This window comes from Rhinoderma darwinii, chromosome 5 (assembly GCF_050947455.1).
Source record: "Rhinoderma darwinii isolate aRhiDar2 chromosome 5, aRhiDar2.hap1, whole genome shotgun sequence".
In the NCBI taxonomy this organism is placed as follows: Eukaryota; Metazoa; Chordata; class Amphibia; order Anura; family Rhinodermatidae; genus Rhinoderma; species Rhinoderma darwinii.
In genome coordinates this window covers 197694045-197708260 of record NC_134691.1, presented here as the reverse complement: position 1 = coordinate 197708260, position 14216 = coordinate 197694045, and the positions used below count along the sequence as shown (strand labels likewise).

General features: G+C 39.3%; 1 protein-coding gene across 1 annotated transcript in view; it reads left to right on the top strand.

Moving 5' to 3' along the window:
• The first annotated feature begins 491 nt into the window (after nucleotides 1–491).
• GALNT1 (polypeptide N-acetylgalactosaminyltransferase 1) overlaps nucleotides 492–14216 on the top strand; it is a 670235-nt gene continuing 656510 nt past the window's right edge. Inside the window, exon 1 of the mRNA XM_075826839.1 lies at nucleotides 492–648. The gene's annotated coding sequence lies outside the window, so the exon portion shown is untranslated. The remainder of the gene's footprint in view (nucleotides 649–14216) is intronic.

The following is a 14216-nucleotide window of genomic DNA, read 5'->3' as shown; positions in this document are numbered from 1 at the left end:
TGGCATGGAATCCGCGTGGAAGTTCGACGCATGTGTAGCCTATTATACACAGTCTTATATGAGAAAAAAATGACACTGGCTACGTTTGTAGAAATCGCTTTTGAAATGTAAATAAGTACGCTAATAAGATAGTACAGTAATGGCTTTGTAAAAGAACACGCTAGCAGAAGGCCACTTGTACTACATATTAAAGTCATCAATTCCTTATGTTTTCCTGGTAACAATTTGCAGAAGCCTCATGTGTTAAAATCTCATTATCTCTATTGTCAGGTGCATTAAATGCAGACTGTATACACTGGTTTACACAATGCCTTGTACTATGGAAAGTGACTATTATTACTAATATTTATAAACGTAATAACATTGCAATAGCTTAAGCTGCTCCTCAGAGAACACAACAGCCTGTTTCCCCTGTAGGTGGAGCATTCACCCAGTATTACTTAGAGCTATGGAGCAAAAGGCGACTGTCAGCTCTGTGTATGGCTGGACAGGAAGCTGCTGCTGATGCTGATGAGAATTTGGGGATGCTACATTTGTAATCTTTGCAGAATTCTGTTTCGAGTTTAAAGATGACTTTATGAGCAGTGACCCGAAGCTTTTTTCTAGAAGGATGTCATCGATCAGTGTGGATTAACATGTCACCCTTGTGTAAGCACACTTACTTATTTCTTTAGTTTGCAGGTAAACCAGTAAACAAAATGAAATTCATTTGCACTAATTGTATTCTGCAAGCTTCTGCGATTAATCCTAATTATGTGACAATATTAACTGCAGGTTTGGACTGTATTTATTAGGTATTATTGTTTGGTAATGTGCTGTTACTTGTTATGTGACTGCTGCTGAATTACTGTCTTTACCCTAAGTTCATTAGGTCTCCAGCCTCGAGCTTATGGTTTTTGAGATGAATCTCTGTCACAAGGTGTTGCGTTTTCCTGATTGTGGCATACAGTAGCTCTTTTTAATTTACAGTTGCTTGTATTTCTGTTTTCTCAAACTGTATTTATTTGTTTATGAAGCAAATCTTAGTCTTGATGGAAAATATAAACATAAACAAAAAGTTAAAAGCAGGTTCCTTGCTATTTATTATACTTTCCTACTTATTTGAAAAATACCATATTAACCCATTCATTAAACTGCGACCATCGAAAAGTGATTTTGATAAACTATGTTGGCAGCCTATACTGCTTTAGATGTATTTGCTTGTATTGTCAAATATGTTCTTTAATCTGTTAGTGTTTGTTCACGTGGAAGATTTGTTGCAGAAATTGAATACATTCCATACATCTGAATTGTGTTTGTAGTATCCCATGCATATGCTGCAAAAATAACCCCATTTATATATAATAGATTTTCAGTCACATAAATTATTGATGATAGCCTTCTTATAAGTTATTTCAGTAATCTATAAGAATCACTTTTTAGTTCCTCACAGGCTCAAAATAGGGGTGATTATCATTACAACTAAATGTTTAAATATGTACTAATTCTTAGATTAATTACATTAAAACATTTAAATCCTTTTCAACCAATATAACCATAATTCCTATATGGATGTCAGACAGAGAAAACTTATGGTTACGTACGTGTGTAAAAAACTATGATAATTTTTTCATTCAAATAATAATGTTAAAAAAAAGGATAATGTTGATTGCACTTAGAATATGTTACTTATTCATTACTATTGTTTATTTCAAATTATTTTTAGAATTAAATTCAGTATGTTTTTTGTTTCACTGTACAGTTTTCCCATATAATAAAATCCTGTTCAATCGGGTTTAAATTTTTTAGAATCACAAATTTCATATAAAATGGTCTTTAAGAAACTTCCTACTTTTCATGAGAGCTTTGAGACAGATAAAATATGCATTAAGTCTCATTCTGACCTTGAGCATGACACATGGGTTGGTGAACTGATGACAGATAGCTGATCACTACTTTTTCTGTGAAGTCAACTGTTACACTCAGGGCCACACCGTCCATGAGGCAAGATGAGCTTCTCACCTCAGGCAGCGGCCTGCTGCCTCTCTGAGGGGGAGGCAGTGCCACTGAAACCAGCCGTCGCCACCCCCTTCTGCACTATAATTGTCCCTGCGGCTATAGGACGCAGATACAACTACATTCATAAGCGCTGAATGACCAGGCACGTTCCGTGCCCGGCCATTCAGCGCCTTTCAATGACGCAAGCGGCATCTTGTCATTCTGCCCTGCCAATCAGCGACTTTCGATGGTGCGATGATGTCATTGCATCGTTCAGCCCCAGCAGATCTGCTCAGAACAGTGCAGGCCTGCATTGGCACAGGACGGCACGGCAACGGGATCACTTGAGTATTGTAAAGTTTTTCTTTTCTCATAAAAGTGTGAGTGGCACTATCTACAGGGGGAGCTATATATGGGGCACAATCAACCGGGGTGCTATGTGGTGGGCACTATCTACATAGGGGACCTATATGTGGTGCACTATCTACAGGGGGTGCTATATGTGGAGCACTATCTACATGGATGGCTAAATATTGGGCACAATCTACAGAGGGGCTATATGTTGGGCACTATCTACAGGGGGAGCTAAATTTAGGGCACTATTTACAGGGGCTATATGTGGGGCACTATCTATGGGGGGCTATATCGGGGGCACTTTCTATAGGGGGCTATATGTGGGACTATGTACAGGGGGCTGTATGTGGAGCACTATCTACAAAGGCTACTATCTACAGAGGGCTATATGGGGGTCCCTATCTTCAGGGGGCTCTATGGGGGTCACTATCTACAGGGGGATATATGTAGGGCACTATCTACAGGGGGCTCCATGGGGGTTCTATTTACAGGGAGCATTGTGTGTGTGTGTGTGGGACACAGTGTATGGTGCTATTGTAATCAGGGACACAGTTTATGGTGCTATTATAATCAAGGACACAGTGTATGGCGCTATTCTAATTAGAGGTGGTGTATGGCGCTATTATATTTGGGGGCTAAATGTAGGGCACTATCTACAGGGGGCTATATGTGGGGCACTATCTACAGGGGGCTATATGTGGGTCTATATACAGGGGGCTGTATGTGGAGCACTATCTACTAAGGCTACTATCTACAGGGGGCTTTATGGGGGGCACTATCTACAGGGGGCTCCACGGGGGCACTATTTACAGGGAGCATTGTGTGTGGGTGTGTGTGGGACACAGTGTATGGTGCTATTATAATCAGGGACACAGTGTATGGTGCTATTATAATCAAGGATACAGTGTATGGCGCTATTCTAATTAGAGGTGCAGTGTATGATGCTATTATATTTAGGGGCATAGTGTGTTGCAACATGAGAATTTTATCTTCGTTTGAAGGTGCAGAAATGTTTGAAAAGTGAGACGCTGAAGACATCTGAGCCGCAAACAGCAGAAATGGGCTGTGGCAGGGAGAAATCATCATAGAGGTCTGGACCGGATGGAGAAGGAAAGAGAAAAAGAACAACTAGAATCTGAGAAGACGTCACAGATGAATCATTTACTGTAAATGTTTATTCTGCCTCTAATCAGTACTGTAGTCACTGTATGATGTGCAGCGAAATGATGGGTGGTATGATTTTTATTTTGTGAAACTGCAACTACCAGCATATTCTTACCATTGTTCGGGCCATGCTGGGAGCTGTGGTTTTATGCCGTATAAACCTATACGGCAGGGGTTGCACTAAATTGAGCTGTTTTTGTGCTGGTGTTGTATTTATGTACTGAGCTTGGTTCTGGTGTTGTATTTATATGCTAAACTTTGTTCTGGTGTTGCATTTATGCGCTGAGCTTGGTTCTGGTGCTGTATTTATGTATTGGGCTTTGTTCTGGTACTGTATATATGTATGAGCTTGGTTTTGGTGCGGTATATATGTACTGAGTTTGGTTCTGGTGTTGTATTCATGTATTAAGTTTGGCTCTTGTCACGTCTGTGGGATATGTGGACCCTCTAGGCCGCTCCACCGTAGCGGAGTAGCAGCTGGCCAAACAACAGTCAATAACAGTCTCTGGGGTAAGAGTACATGGGAAGGTGATCTGGCAGATACTCGGAGTAGCAGGCACGTAGTGTAGCAGACACTTGGGACAAATGATGCTTGGCGTGGCAGATGATACTGGACGTGAGAGATAACATGACAGATGACACTGCACGTGGAAGATGACATGGGATGCGGCAGATGGAACAACATGACACCAACACTAGATTTCAGCTCAGGAACAAACACAGTTACGGGATACAGGAAGCAGGATGCTGGGAGCAGGAGACAACTAAGGGACAATTTGCTTAGTCTAACATGGGAATATGACAACAACGCTCAGGCAAGGAGAGAAAGGGCAGAACACTATATAGTGAACAAAATAGAAAAAATAAACAAGGGTTCGCTCACCGCGTTTCCACTGCATTAATCCATACGTTTATCAAGATCACAATGTAAATGGTGAAGGTGCTCAGAGATATTCCAAGAGAAATCCTGAGTTGACAGCTGGTATATAAGGCAGTGAAAAGAGGAAAGTGGTATAGACAGCACTCTTGTAAAAAAATTGGTTTTATTTGGTCATTTTAAAAACAAAACAATTAAAATGATAATCCCAGGACCACGCTTACACGTTTCAAACCTCTAGGGTTCTTAAAGGGAATGTGTTGCCAGAAAAACATGTTTGTTTTTTTTTAATTAAACATTTAGTGTGTAGGTGATTAAACATTGTTCAAATTTTTTTTATTTTTTTTCACGAGTCAGGAAATATTATAAATTAATTCTAATTTATAATATTTCCCATTGCTGGTCACTAGATGGAGCTATTCCCAAAATTGCAGCATTGCAAAATTGGGTAAAAAGCCCTCGCTCTAGTGAGCTCTCAGCATCCCCCCCCTCCTTTATCCTAGCTAGTGCCGGGATAAACGAGGGGTTTGAACGGTCTAACCTCCTACACTGTGTGTCGCCATTTTTTGAGCTAACACACAGTGTAGTAGGTTTACATACAGTAGTAAACGTACACAAACACGAACATACATAGAAATCTCTTACCTGCTCCTGCCGCCGCGGCTCCCTCCGGCCCGTCCGCTCCATCTGCTGCCGCTAGTCCAAGTGCACAAGTCCGGAAGCCGCGACCGGAAGTAGTAATCTTACTGTCCGGCCGCGACTTCCGGTCCACAGGAAAATGGCGCCGGACGGCGCGCATTTCAAATTGGACTGTGTGGGAGCGGCGCATGCGCAGTTCCCACACAGACGGCGTACATGTTAGTGGATGGAACGGGCCCCGTTCGCAGTCCCTATGGGACTGTGGCTGCCGTATTCCATGTCTGTATGTGTCGTTAATCGACACATACAGAAATGGGAAAAAAAATGGCAGCCCCCATAGGGAAGAAAAAGTGTAAAAATAAGAAAAAGTAAAACACAAACACACAAATAAATATAAACGTTTTTAATAAAGCACTAACATCTTTAACATATTAAAAAAAGAATTGTGATGACACTGTTCCTTACATCATAACTTAGTTACCCAGTTCTAAATTCACATTTTTATACCCCATATCCCAAGTCAAATGGTTTCCTGTGGGTTGGGCTAGAAATTAATAATTTCAAAACAATACTGTGTTTGGTAACAACATCGATGTTGCCTTTAGTTCATAACTATGAACTATTGAAATATGTGTTTTTCATGTCTAAAATGACTAGAGACGAATTTTGTGCTGATTACGGCGTCTAGTACGTAGTGCTGAAGGACAGCACAAAAAAGCTTTTGGGGTACTTCTAAATGGTGCTGAAAGACAGCTCCTATATTATAGCATGCATATATTTAAAGCATAAGGAAAAAATATATTAGAACAATTTCAAAGAAAAATTATGATATAGAAATCACTGCTTATAGAGATCCATCAACATGACGCAAGTACATTGAGAGTGTATGGACTAGAAAGAGTTCATAAACCTAAAAGAGGTGGGGACTGGAGGAAACTTTTACTTAACAGGGAAGCCTTATGGATCCTAAAGTTAGATACATGCTTTCCGAGGGGAATAAATTATAGAAACGATCTCATGTATAAATATTAAAGGCTAGACGCCGTAATCAGCACAAAATTCGTCTTTAGTCATTGTAAACATGAAAACCACATATTTCAATAAAACTTAACCTTTAATATGAAATATTAGATTTATACACGCTATAATATATTCTATTGTCACAGTAGGTATTATCTACAAAAAATCGTTACCTTTAAACATTTCCTCTGGACTGTTGCTTCACGGCTTATGCCGTTTTCCTTTTCCATGTGGCATTGCAATCTAAACACACCTGATTTGATCTGGGATCAATTAAGAAATTTGGCTTTAAAATTACATTTAAACTATTACCATAATAGACAAAACTTGATGCAATATGGTACACTTATTATTGATAGCAAGCTTCCAATAGTAAAGTCTTTTGAATCTAGTTATGAACTAACTGCAATATCGATGTTGTTACCAAACACAGTATGGTTTTGAAATGGTTAATTTCTAGCCCAACCCACAGGAAACTATTTGACTTGGGATATGGGGTATAAAAATGTGCACTTAGTACTGGATAACTAAGCTATGATTAAGAACCCTAGAGGTTTGAAACGCGTAAGCGTGGTCACGGGATTATCATTTTAATTGTTTTGTTTTTAAAATTACCAAATAAAAGTGCTGAATATACCACTTTCCTCTTTTCATTGCACTTATATAGTCCAAGATGTAAGGGGACAGGTTTGGGAACACTTTGTTGGTGCGCGCTGGACCTTTAAGGCCAGGGATGAGCGCGCACCCTAGAGGAAGGAGAATCAGAGTGCAGCCGCGTGTGCTGGCATCTCAGGGGAGTGAGACACCAGCAAGCCATCAGTGCCCCACGGTTATGGCTGGCAGTGTGTACAGCGTGCCGGCGGTCATCGACTACAGGCACAACAGTTCTGGTGTTGTATTTATGTACGAAGCTTGGTTCTGGTACTGTATATATGTACTGAACTTGGTTATGGTGCTGTATTTATGTTGAAGGAGGCTGCTAGTGATGTATAACAGCCAGGAGATGTCAATTAAGATCTGGGCGGTGTCATTTAAATTTTCGCCTCAGGCAGCAGAAAAGCTAGAATTGGCCCAGGTCACACTTAAATCACAGGAACTATTGATGGAAAGCAATTTATTAAAAAAATAGAAGATAACAAAACCAATAGTCATGTTCTTTAACATACACTAACAACGTATGTGCCAAGAATAGATAGTATAAGCATCTCAACCTGCTTAGAAAACAACATGTTTTTATTGAACTGGTGGTTAGTACATAAAAAAACACATGTTGGCGGTCTAGGTCCTGGTATCATGTATCTTGTCTGAGACTATTTTAAGCAGCAAAGGAAATCCATTTACCCATAGAGGTTACTCCATGAAAAGTGATTCAGAATGAATTCACATATTTAAAATGCAAAGTCAATTACTCATTGTCCATGACCATTTGTGACATATTAACAAACCGAACAATACCCCAATATATACTAGTGGTCCTAGTGACTAGATAACAAGCCCAGAAAAAGAAACAAGTCACGACCAGATAATTGGAAAAATACAAACAGTCTTTATTGAAGTTGATTTAGACACAGAGACAACATATAAACAATTAAATATATTAAAATACCATAAACCCTCGAACAGGAATGGAATCCGGACAAAAAAGCAGAGCGACCCCCAGATAGTAAAATATGGTCACAATCAACTCCTATATACAGCTAAAGTGCATAAGTATGAACTGTTTAAGCAAGTGCTAGGCATAATACATTTGCACAGATGGACACGTATGCATAGTGTAAATAGTAAAAAAATCTAGAATGCAGTCCTAAGTACATATAGCACACTGAGCAATATACCTACACCTACATAGTAAAAGATGAATAGGAGATCCGGACCAGGTAGGGGGACCTCTGCTTGACCCGACGAGCGTTTCGCTGGTGCTTCGTCAGGGGTTGGTGTCCAAATGCCCCAAATTGCCTTAAATACCCCTCCCTCACTAGTAGTTGCCAGCTGTTCCCTATCGAGTGGTTAGGTGTTCAGCGGCGGTCACCAATGGCAGCCGCTTATACATTCGGCCCACCCACGATGGCGTCCCATCGTGTAATCCAATGATCGGGATATCCTCCTCCCCTGTTGAGGGAGGGGTATTTAAGGCAATTTGGGGCATTTGGACACCAACCCCTGACAAAGCACCAGCGAAACGCGCGTCGGGTCAAGCAGAGGTCCCCCTACCTGGTCCGGATCTCCTATTCATCTATTACTATGTAGGTGTAGGTATATTGCTCAGTGTGCTATATGTACTTAGGACTGCATTCTAGATTTTTTTACTATTTACACTATGCATACGTGTCCATCTGTGCAAATGTATTATGCCTAGCACTTGCTTAAACAGTTCATACTTATGCACTTTAGCTGTATATAGGAGTTGATTGTGACCATATTTTACTATCTGGGAGTCGCTCTGCTTTTTTGTCCGGATTCCATTCCTGTTCGAGGGTTTATGGTATTTTAATATATTTAATTGTTTATATGTTGTCTCTGTGTCTAAATCAACTTCAATAAAGACTGTTTGTATTTTTCCAATTATCTGGTCGTGACTTGTTTCTTTTTCTGGGCTTACCATTTGTGACATGTAGACTGTGCTTTCCAAATTATGCTGAATATCTATTTAATCAGTGGTGTCTGATTATTTTTATAGATTTCTAAATGATTTAAGAGAGTAATATTTCATGCTCCAATAATCATTTCTATCTCTCCTTACTTATACAATCTTAAAGGGGCTGTCCCGCTTAGAAAATACATTTTCATATAAAATATATGGGAATTTGGAGTTAATAGTGGAGAGGGGTTCCTTTGTTCAGAATCCTCATCTCTTGACCAAAGTGGAGATTGGTTGCAAAGAGCATATCATGCTCTGGAGGACCTGTGTTGTCCAGCATTACACAGATGATCCATTGATTTGAATGGGCACTCTGTAATTCTTAATTTCTCCTGGGGTGGTGCTGCAGGGAAATTGAACACTTACTTCCAGGTTCCCACACAGACTACAGCTGATTGCTGCGGGTCCAGATAGCGGACACTCTGTGATCAGCTTATCATCAAGGACCATTCCAACAAGTAGGGATTACAAGATGTGTCTTTTTCAACCTATGTAACTATATGTAAACAGTCTATCCAACAACTGAAAGCTATCCAACAACTGAAATGAGTAATGTGACCTTCGCTTTAACCTAATAATAGTTTAGAACACAAACTCATGAATATTACTGTTTCACATAGGACAGATTTCATATAGAGCAGATTGAATATTCCGAACAGATTTCACAATGATAATCTGCAGGAAACTACAGTGCAACCCGAGTAAATAAGTTTTTTAATACCCCATTTACTCATAGAGTTTGCTAGGTTTTTTCAAATCTGTAGCATGCTCTAATCTGCATAAAACTACACAGCGTATCCGCCCAGGTAGCCGCAGGGCATTACGCCGTAAAAAACGCAAAATATTGTGTTGCGTTTTTTCGGGCGGGATGTCCGATGCGGAAATCCTTCCACAATTAAAAAACTATATATATTTATATGTACACGGCCATTGTCATGTCGGCACGTCTCTTTTTTACAGTCCATGTGACCGCCACAAGCCTTTGATTGGCTGCAGCAGTCACATGGGATGAAACATCATCCCTGGAGGCCGGGATGCACTCAAAAGAGAGGATCGCATTGCTAGGACTATGGCAGGGGCGTAAGTATGAACTTTTTTTTATTAATTTAAAATTAAAAATAGCTTTCATTTTTTTTCATTTGTGATTTGTGAATTGCGGCGTCTCTGCGCAAAAGTTGCAAAACATAGCTCTTTATTTTGGTTTTACCTCCCCATTGAATTCAATGGGGAAAGCCTGCAACAGAAGAGCAGCATACATTGACATGCCCCAGCTTCAAAAACTGCACTGGAGGTAAATTTATTAACATTTTTTTCGTCAGATATTTTCTGCTGTGTTCTTCAAATCTCTCCCACACTGCTGCTACTGTATTATGCTGCGGATTTTACACATTTAATTCCATTGCGGAAAATCTGCAGTGTTTCCGCCTAGTGTGGTCTTACCCTAAGGGTGAAATCCACTATAAAATCTGCAATATTTATGATGCAAATTTTTCGTAGGAAATTTGCGAATCCACTGTGTATGAGCAAAAAAACATTTTAAAATTTGAAACACTACAAGTACTCCTAAATTAACAGTTGAACTAATCCCTTGTGTCACTGTGTAACTATACCTTTAATCATGTATATACAGCTGTAATAGTCATTATTATTACATCTTTTATTGTGGGTTCCACATCCCATTGAGATCTTCATCATACACATTACTATTTCTGTAACAATTTGAAGGCATATAAAAGTGAAAGTGAACAAAAAAACTGAACCCTAGTGCAGAGATCATGGGTTGATTTGAAGCCTGACAGATCTTTTATTCTAGATATGTGTTTCTTCTTCAGTTAACACCTGCCAATAACCCATAGTGATTTGTCTTGTGATGCTGCAGAGTAAGGCTGGGTTCACACGACCTATTTTCAGGTGTAAACGAGGCGTATTATGCCTCGATTTACGCCTGAAAATAGGGCTAGAATACGTTGGCAAATATCTGCCCATTCATTTGAATGGGTTTGCCGACGTACTGTGCAGACGACCTGTCATTTACGCGTCGTCGTTTGACAACTGTCAAAAGACGACGGGTAAATTGACTGCCTCGGCAAAGAAGTGCAGGACACTTCTTTGCAACGTAATTTGAGCCGTTCTTCATTGAAGTCAATGAAGAGCAGCTCAAGATTTACAAGCGTCACAGATGCCTCGCATAATGCGAGGAGGAGCTTTTACGTCTGAATCGAGGCAGCTGTTTTCTCCTGAAAACAGTCTGTCTTTTCAGACGTAAAAGCCTCTCATCGTGTGCACATACCCTAAGACTTTTAACAAGATGCAATGTAAAAACTCTATGAAATGGAGTTACATTAGCATGATGTGATTTGAATGGGCTGTGTATAAATGTTGTATTGGCATCACATTTAGCTGCATTAGCTGTTCAGTTGGCCTTTTCTACTGCATAAGATTACGAAGTTTGTAAAAGTATGTTCACAAGGAAACCTATATTGCTTATATTACACATTTATCAGTCAGTTCATACATATCTAGCGCTCAGAGGGCATTGCAGCACTTGTATTTTCAGAAATGTATTTGTTAGGATTGTTTTATGTTAGATTATGGAATACATTAACTTTTTTACACAAATTCCAATACTTCTGTACTATGAAAGATTTTAGATATGTCATAAGAATTTTATAATGGTATTCTGAATAGAACTGTATGTTGCTTCATAAATGAAAACGCAGATAGCAAAACTGTACATTACTTTGCCTGAAGCCATATTCTTAGTTTTGTCTTGGAAGAGAAAAAATACAATGAAATAAGGTTTAAGATTTTCCCTTGACTACTGTGTAAAGTGCTGTTGTGATTGAAGAAACATAATATAAATTTCCAAATAGCATGTGAGAATGTATATAGTCTTGGTTTTAAAATCGTGGCGATCAAGTTAACACTTTATGGATAGAAATGTTTCTGTATTACTGTATTACTGTAATGTTTCTGTATTCTTTATTACTGTATCATGTGCTGTGCAAAACCTTTACAAGCTATATAAACCTGTGTAGCCTTTTTTTTATATTGTATTTAATGTATGTGTTTTTTTTTTTTAAAACCCTCATGCATAGTGCCGCTGTCCGCCAAATCAGTCAGCTGGACTGCCTTCAGCGGCATTATGCAGCTTCTATGTATAGTGGATACAAAGAAGCTGCAGCGCTAAAACAAAATCAAATTTTTTATAAATAACTATTAGAAAAATGTTTAAAAACTGTAAAAACATATATTAAATTAAAAAAAGTCTGGAAACGTTTACATAGCCTTTACCTTACTGCTTAGTTGTATTTGTAACACCTTTTTCTGAACATGTATTATTAGTCTCTATGCTATCATTAGAATAAAGGGAAAAAAATCCATTCTCCTGATTAATCCGCCACTGGATACTATTGTTTAATATTAATTTATTGGATTAGTTGGGAATTGCTATAACTCTCTAACCAAGTATATGCAATCAAATAGTAAATATGTGTTGTAGTACATAATGAATCACTTTAGCTTTATCTGTGGCCATGATTGCTCCACTGAGGTTTGGAGTAGGAAACAGCACTGCACTGTGTTGCAGGCAAATCAATGATTGTCATATACAGTGAAGGAAATAAGTATTTGATCCCTTGCTGATTTTGTAAGTTTGCCCACTGTCAAAGACATGAACAGTCTAGAATTTTTAGGCTAGGTTAATTTTACCAGTGAGAGATAGATTATATAAAATAAAAAAAACAGAAAATCACATTGTCAAAATTATATATATATTTATTTGCATTGTGCACAGAGAAATAACCCTTGTTGGCAAGCACAGCAGTCAGATATTTTTTGTAGTTGATGATGAGGTTTGCACACATGTTAGATGGAATTTTGGCCCACTCCTCTTTGCAGATCATCTGTAAATCATTAAGATTTCGAGGCTGTCGCTTGGCAACTCGGATCTTCAGCTCCCTCCATAAGTTTTCGATGGGATTAAGATCTGGAGACTGGCTAGGCCACTCCATGACCTTAATGTGCTTCTTTTTGAGCCACACCTTTGTTGCCTTGGCTGTATGTTTCGGGTCATTGTCGTGCTGGAAGACCCAGCCACGAGCCATTTTTAATGTCCTGGTGGAGGGAAGGAGGTTGTCACTCAGGATTTGACGGTACATGGCTCCATCCATTCTCCCATTGATGCGGTGAAGTAGTCCTGTGCCCTTAGCAGAGAAACACCCCCAAAACATAATGTTTCCACCCCCATGCTTGACAGTGGGGACGGTGTTCTTTGGGTCATAGGCAGCATTTCTCTTCCTCCAAACACGGCGAGTTGAGTTAATGCCAAAGAACTCAATTTTAGTCTCATCTGACCACAGCACCTTCTCCCAATCACTCTCAGAATCATCCAGATGTTCATTTGCAAACTTCAGACGGGCCTGTACATGTGCCTTCTTGAGCAGGGGGACCTTGCGGGCACTGCAGGATTTTAATCCATTACGGCGTAATGTGTTACCAATGGTTTTCTTGGTGACTGTGCTCCCAGCTGCCTTGGGATCATTAACAAGTTCCCCCCGTGTAGTTTTCGGCTGAGCTCTCACATTCCTCAGGATCAAGGAAAGAGGTGAGATTTTGCATTGAGCCCCAGATCGATGTCGATTGACAGTCATTTTGTATGTCTTCCATTTTCTTACTATTGCACCAACAGTTGTCTCCTTCTCACCCAGCGTCTTACTAATTTTTTTGTAGCCCATTCCAGCCTTGTGCAGGTCTATGATCTTGTCCCTGACATCCTTAGAAAGCTCTTTGGTCTTGCCCATGTTGTAGAGGTTAGAGTCAGACTGATTAATTGAATTTGTGGACAGGAGTCTTTTATACAGGTGACCATTTAAGACAGCTGTCTTTAATGCAGGCACCAAGTTGATTTGGAGCGTGTAACTGGTCTGGAGGAGGCTGAACTCTTAATGGTTGGTAGGGGATCAAATACTTATTTCTCTGTGCACAATGCAAATAAATATATATATTTTTGACTATGTGATTTTCTTTTTTTTTTTAATATATAATCTATCTCTCACTGGTAAAATAAACCTAGCCTAAAAATTCTAGACTGTTCATGACTTTGACAGTGGGCAAACTTACAAAATCAGCAAGGGATCAAATACTTATTTCCTTCACTGTATCTAGTTTTTAAGTGTTTTAATGCAAAATATACTTTAATCAACTTATAAATATATAAGTTTACAGTATCCTCCCAACCAGTTATGACACAACATTTCAGGCGTGGAGTCCTCCTTCCGCATATTCAAAGCGTGGTTCTTAACACGATGAATATTAGATTTCTCTGTTAGACTATGCGTAACATAAACACTTTTCAAATGGAATCATTTAAAAAAAAAAAAGCTGTTGTGTCCAGATATTTCTTTTACATACTTGTTATGGCGCCCGGTGTTCTTTTAATTCCCTTTTAGAACATTTATCTAATCTGTTCAGTACTGATGAGAACAAGCTGCCTCTAGTGTGCCGATTCTGATTCTCTGGCCTGCATAAAAATGTATCTGAGCAGTG